At 38.0% G+C, this 7,478-nt stretch overlaps 1 long non-coding RNA gene across 1 annotated transcript; it reads right to left on the minus strand.

The window, feature by feature from the left end:
- Positions 1–239: 239 nt before the first annotated feature.
- LOC134485711 (uncharacterized) lies at positions 240–7,191 on the minus strand. Its single transcript, XR_015670254.1, has 2 exons — positions 6,968–7,191; positions 240–661 (listed from the first exon to the last, which is right to left on the minus strand). It is a non-coding gene; the product is annotated as an uncharacterized LOC134485711 (long non-coding RNA).
- Positions 7,192–7,478: the final 287 nt, after the last annotated feature.

The raw sequence follows: 7,478 nt of genomic DNA on the forward strand, positions 1-7,478 counted from the left end.
TTTCTTTCAAATTTATGGCCTCTTTTTAATTGATTGCTATTGCATGTACAAGCTGTCAGTTATTATGAATTTATTGACTGTGAAAAATAGAAATTGATTGGGATCCTGTTCAACCTACTAGGGAGCAGTAGGCCTATGTGGCTGCTGTTTTTGGAATATTACTCTAGTTTCAGAAGTTTTGGAAAGCTATGAGTCATTTATGCTATTCACTAAGGTAATGAATCCAAGTCTTACTCAAGTTTGTTTGCTTTAATAGTATTTAATCATTAATGATTGAAGAATAAGCTAAATCGGACATTGCTATAGGCTACTTTCTTGTAACTTGCTAACAATCTGAGCTCATGCCAATCTTATAAATTCTATTGAAGTGTGCACTGGTCTAGTTCAGAAAGCTCTGTTCTGGAGCTAGTCTAGGCCAAGCAGCAGCATGGGGATAATGGGCTTTTGGGGACACAGGTTAGAAATGAGTGGAGCTGGGAAAGGGAAACCTATAAGCAACTGTAAGAAAGACAGCCTAGGGCTGGGTCTTGAGTTGGTGGATCCGAGGCGTCATGAGCAGTAATAGTCAGGACAGCTTGATGAGTGTGCATACAGGCTAAACATCTGACGGCTTCTTCATCCGACAACGTTAACAACCGGAGAAGGAACGCTGCATTATGTCCTGTTGGGAAGAAGGGAGAAAGTGCGGCTGTAGAGTTGGAGAAACCTGCTCAGCACAGCACGGTTACAACAGGTTGCACCAGGACGTCCATGCTCTACTTCAGTGATGGTTACCTGAGGCCTGGACTGCATGGCTGCTGATAAACTGAGCTTCATAAAGCGTGCAAATGGATTTTCAGTAGTTTTAAAGCTATACTGCATCTTTCCAGCTTTCAAACAGCTTCATGAAAAGCAATCTAGAAAAATTTTCATTAAAAATATGTAACTTCTGTTCTGATGTTTTCTTTGAGGAAAGTTGAATGATAGTAGGATTATGGCAGTAACAATAGACAATATCTTGGATTTTACCAATGACAAACACTTTAAAAACCCCTTTGTGTTTCCATAATCACAGTGTGTGAAAACATTCTTTTACTCCTATTCTGCAAACGAAGTAAATAAGTATAAAAAGTACTAGATGGTCCCCCACTTCATTGACAGCCATAAAAAGCCATAGGGAAGTAGTGTGCATTGGTCAAAACCCAGGGTCACACTATGATATTATATTTACAAAAATAATAACTCAATCCTTACAGAAGTCATAGGATTTGAAAAACAATATTCCCAAATCCTGGTTACTCTGCCTAAATTTTGTCTCCAGTTTAGTTCTCAGTATGGTTCAGTAACATCATGTGACAGATATACTACACATGTGCCAAAAAGTCCTTTATGGTAACCAATATTACCTAGAATCAGAAATGCAGAGGACGGAACGTACAGCCTCAAGGCTTCTTCAGAAGCTGAACAGGATGTGGACCTTCCCCAAATATTTTTCGTCTAGTCAGTAAAAGTCATAATCTTATTGAGATTTCTCTAAGGTAATTACAGCCTTCATAAAATGCTGGAATTTATGTAAAACGTGTGTGCATTCGGCCATAAAAATAAAGTGGAGTACAATGCAAATCAAATTGCATAATTTGTTCAAACGCATGTCTCTTTGGTCACACCTTCTTAATGAATAGAAGCAGACAAGCAAGGCAGCTAATAAGTTATTTTAATAGGGTGATGTAACGGTGTGTGAACTGTTACCTCCTGGGACAGTGACTGACAGATTCCTGTTCTCATTACTGTGTAGATTAGTCTCAGAGAATTCATTAGTGCTCAGTGTGGCAGCTCTGCTCAGTGCCCTTAATTTGAAGAAAGAGACAGGAGGCTGGTGTGCCCATGCGACTCCAAAGACAGATGATCTGGAGTTGAAGGCTTTTAGGGGCAAAGGACTCTCCTGAGAAGAGGGCAATTATTCATGGTTTTTTCAAGCCAATGGTGACAGCTCTCTTTCCTTTATTCTGTATCACTACATTAAGAAAAAAAAAAAGAGCTACAGGAGACTGGGTTTCACATTACTTGGAAGAAAGAGATTTAACGCAGAGTGTTTCAAAGGTATACTGTATCTATATAGCTGAGCTTAACTGTAAACAATTTGACTTTACAAAGGGATGGCAGCAGCCAGAAATAGCACAGAAAACTGTAATTTATCAGTAACTCTAGTACTTAATTTTTAGGCAATAGGTTTGTGCCCTCTCACCAAAGCTTTGTACCGATTGATGGGAAAAAATATTCTATATGCTATTTCTACCACAGGTAAGAAAACCATTTCTCCGAAGAAGCAGAAACAAGATTCTAACTTTTAGACAACTTATAGAATCCACAAAGAATTGTTCATATGCTATTAAAAAATCTTTCCAACTTTGACTCCAGCTCTTAGTAAGAAATGCATATTACGTGCAACAATACCCATGTAGGTGTTTATATCTGAAACCCAATGTGGCAGTACCTGTGATGTAATGTTTCCATTTTTGTCTATTCGAATCTCTAAATTCATAGCACTGTATAGTATTGAATTTCTTTTTTAAATGATATTGTTCAAACTGCTGATTTTATTTTAAAATTACCTTCAATTTTATTTTACCATAAAGCAATAATACAGAATATGTGCACTGAAAACCACAGAGAGTAATCATTTTCACATCAAATCACACTTGTCAACCCAGGGATGAAAGCCCATTACTAATATAAAAACATCAGGCTCAGAGAGGTAAAGAAAGTTGTTTCAGACGCAGAAAGTGTGTGTCAGAGACACAGTATCACCACAGAGTAGCTGTGCAATAAATATTGTTTGAACAAATAGTGCAATTGTTTGCACATACAATCTTGGCTGCAAAACGCTGGCTAATGTTGTCAAGAACAGTGACTTCTCCAAGCAATACCTCTGCAGAGCAGAAGACACAGCCAGGCTGGTTCTCACCATCAGCTCCTGGGATCGAAGGAGAGTATCCTCGTGCCCTCCCCTCAACCATCTCCAAAACCCAGAGTCACTCACAGTCAGGTGGTAGGCTTTGGATATGCTATCTGAGCTCATAGATGATTGCCTTTTCCTCTTACTAGCTGGTGTAAAGCTTGATTTAAAATCCTCTGCATAGTATTTAAGTCACATCAGGAAATAATATAGAATGTAGACTTGTTTGGAAGATTAAAATTTGTAGCAATTTAGAACACTGTCTGGCATCTGGCACATGGTAAATCATTGTCACAGTGACACTCAGCATGTATGTCATACTATGTGAGTGATTCTCCTTCAAGAGACTAGAACAGTGACTTCAAACTCTTACCTATTTCATACCTGGGAACCCAGGCTCCTTTTTCTTTAGCTTTATTCTTTAAGAATTCAAATTCTTGATGTTGTATTCTCTTCGTTCTCAAGAGAACCTGCTTTTGATCTCCTCTCATATTTATAAAGAGAAAGGTTCCCAACTCTCCCTCACAAGGGAGTAACTGAAGAGCAGTCCTGGTTACCGCTGTGTGTTGCGTTCTCTGCAGCTGAATGGCTGTTTACAACACTCAAGTCTGACTCTCATTTTCTTAGTGGCCAAGGCTACCCACTCTAGCATGTTTTTCAGAAGAGGTTGAATTAGAATAGGAAGGTAAGGGGTAGATGAGTCAGCTTGGTTGTATGGATTGAGTGACTTAAAATAAGCTAGAGTGAGACTTTGGCAAAAAGTTTCTATAGAAACATTCTTGATATTTTTCCCCAACTCTCTTGCTGATTGTTGATAATAAATGAATGCTCAGAGGTTATCTTTGACCTTTCCCATTGGACACTCTATCATGGTGTCAGTCTCTTTCATGAAGGTAGGTTTGTACTGGACAGAGTCTGTCAGTTCTGTTTCAATTCATCTCAAACCCAGTTAACAGTCTATGTGTTCTTAAAAGGAATAAACAAGGTATGATCAGAAATGAAGCATAAGCCTAAAAGTAGCATAGTAACAACAAAGTAGTTGCCAATACTGGGATGACGACCCAAGATGATTTGCCTACTCGGTATTGCCCTCATTGCTCACAGAAGAAAAGGAAATCATGTGCGCCTGCTTTGGAAAGTTGGCATACAAATAAATATCTGTTTGGTTTTATTTACAAGCTAAATCATTAATGCTTATATTTATTTATTAATTAATTGCATTCAGTTATCAATTAATGAGTTTCACATATTCAATGAAAATTTGCTTCAAAAGATTTCTTCAAAGGCAAAGCAAAAATTATTTTTACCAGAACAAGACCACAATACAGTATTTTTCCTTTTCTTGGTATATTAGTCAGTTGTGTGTGTGTGTGTGTGTGTGTGTGTGTGTGTGTGTGTGTGTGTGACTTGCTTATGGAACGGGGTTCAGCTAGTCCAACAATGGCTGTCTGTTAATGGAAAGTCCAAGAATCCAGGAGTTAGTTGACCAGTCCATGAGTCTAGATGTCTCAGCTGGTCTACAATATATGACAGAATCTCAAAGTAGACTCTAATGCCAATGAAAAATGGACTTGATCCGGACAGTGAGCGCACAGGCACGGAGAGCAAGCTTTCTTCTTCCATGTCCTTTATATAGGCTGTCAGAGGACGATGGTTCTTCCCACCTCAAAAGATCTGGATTAAAGATGTATAAGATGATTTTTTTCTACCTCAAAGGATCCAGATTACAAGTGGCTCTTCCTACTTCTAGTCATTTAAGTAAAGTCCTCACAGGTGTGCCCAGCCATTTGGGTTTTAGTTAATTTCAGTTGTAGTTGACAACCAAGAGTAGCCATCACAAGTTCAGCCCTTGTCAACTTGACACACAATCATATTTTCTTATGTGATGCTTAATTTCCAAATGAAAACAATAACCAGATCATAATTACACCTACTATGGTGTACCTAGCCCTTGCACAACTGCAAGCATGATTATGGACCTTTGTTCTGTTCTGTCCTCTGTTGAAACATGGTGGCACAGTCTTACTCCAATTGTAGCACTTTAAAAACAGAGACAGGCAGACACTGAGGTGTGCTGGCTAGTCAGCCTGCTCTAAACAGTGAGCTTGGGCTCCCGTGGAGAGACTGTCTCAGATAACAAGGTGAGGGAAAAAAATGGACAGCTTCTGAAGAGTCTGGCCCTGATCCACACCTGATTTACACACACACACACACACACACTCACACACACTCACACACACTCACACACACACTCACACACACACATGCACGCACGCACACTCGAGCGCACGCATGCACATGCATGTGCACATGTGTTCACACAATCACACACATGCTTATAAATTCTCATACACACAAGCATTCATGTATAGAGAACAAGCATTTACACACATATGCACACAGATACTTATACATGCATACATACTGACATACACATTTGTAGGCACATGCACAAAACTAGAGAATAAATGTCTTTTACTACTATGTATCTTTAGGAATAGGGTCCTAATGTCAGTGTATATTTAAAATTGCTTAGACCCTATTTGTTTTCTATAACTTGGTGCATGTGATACAAGTTAGTATTTATATCTTCACATGAGTTCTGATTATGAACATGTTATTTAGCCCTATTTACTGACAGTGCGTCCTACAATGTAGTAGGCACCAGGAAACAGCAAATCTTTTAAAAAGTTATTCATGCTTAACAAACATTAACTTCTGTAAAACATTGAATATTTAATGTTTTGAGACTGTAAAAAAAAGAGCAGTTAAAATTATACTCTCTGAAGTTGAACATAGGATATTTCATTATAACCCTAAGTAATTGGTGTTATTTTAAGTTTATTTTGATACTTTTCTAAAAATGAAGAATGACACCACCGTTTGTGGGTTAGTAGCTGGTGGGAATTCTTTGTACAGCTGCCTGGGTCATTTGTCTTAATCAGGCAGCAAATAAGCCTCCATTTCTTCAGGACATTGAGATCACTGTGCCTTTTCTATTCTGGCCCCTGGACTTTCAATAAATATAGCATAAGCTCTATGTTTTTCCATCCATGTGGAAAAATATGCAACAGAATCTCTAAATTCTATGCTTCAATTCAACTACTTAAAACAATAGAAAAAATTTAAAAAGCTGGTACAACTGCACAGAAGGAGAGGTTATGTTATATGTTTGTTTTAGCAGAGATATGTAAAATGTGTGAAAATTCTGTAACATAGAAGCAGCTAGCATACACCCTTAGGCATATTGCTGACCTCTCTGAGGCTGGAGTGCTGCTTTGCCAAGTACATGTATGAATAATCAGTATGTGTTCTAAGTGCATACACACATATATGTGTATGTAAGAGAAGGAATGGTGTTTACTGAAGAAGTAGCTGTCTCAAACAGTTTGAAGCTTATGTATATGGCTTGCAAAAATTAGTGAGGGATCAAAGCCTGCCCAGAATGATATCCTAAGAAGGTAACATGGAATCATGTGAAAAGCTGAATATTTACACAAGGGGTCAGAAAGCAGCTGACTCTGCCAAAGAAAGGCCAACACACTTTCTAAGGCAGCTCCTATTCTTGATCTGCAATGGATATAGCATCATTTTTAAGTGATGTAGTATCATTTTTGTAATGATTTTACAAATTACAGATATTACAAAAGTTTTCTGAAACACAAGGCTCCAATTTGGTGTGTGTGTGTGTGTGTGTGTGTGTGTGTGTGTGTGTGTGTGTGTGTTCATGTCTTCCCTAAAAATAACAATTTTTGTTATCTTCATAAAATGATGAAGTATAATTATTTCATCATTGTGACTTATTTTCTTGAAAATTGCATCTTAAGTTCAGTATAAACAGCTTATCTCTATCGTTTAGAGGAAACATTTTTTCCATTAAATGAAACTACTTTGGGCTATTTAGACATGTTTTACTTTTATTCTGAGGGTCCGCACAATTTTTAATTTCTTAGACATTGAAACAGAGACTCTTTTGCTGAACCTAAGACATATCTCAGACATAGGATTTAGAGAAATCTAGCTGGAACTTACTTGGAAGTCTTCTCCCTGGCCACCTAGCTCTCCTAGTGTACAAAGATGCTGTGGCTGCTGCCAAAAGAAAACTAATCAGTAGTCCTTTCCAGCTGTATGATTTTGAACCAAAGCAATATATCCCCCAAGGACAATAGTGGCACTTATATTTTTAGTAACCAACAGTGGTATGATTTGATTTAAGGCCCAGTTAATAGGAGGGAATCTGTGTCTGCTACTGTAAACTTATCAAACTACCCATAGCTGCTGAGGTCACAGAACCTCGTTCTGTTCTGTTCTGTTCTGTTCTGTTCTGTTCTGTTCTGTTCTGTTCTGTTCTGTTCTGTTCTGTTCTGTTCTGTTCTGTTCTGTTCTATTCTATTCTATTCTATTCTAAAACTATATTTTCTAACTGCAGTCTAAACACATATTTTTATGCCCACAGATAAGTATAGCATCCACACCTCATCAAAGACACTCATTTTTCAGTGTGTGGCATATGGAAACTTTACCATGGAAACTCACAAGTGGT

This window comes from Rattus norvegicus, chromosome 2, assembly GCF_021556685.1.
Source record: "Rattus norvegicus strain SHRSP/BbbUtx chromosome 2, alternate assembly SHRSP_T2T, whole genome shotgun sequence".
Classification (NCBI taxonomy): Eukaryota; Metazoa; Chordata; class Mammalia; order Rodentia; family Muridae; genus Rattus; species Rattus norvegicus.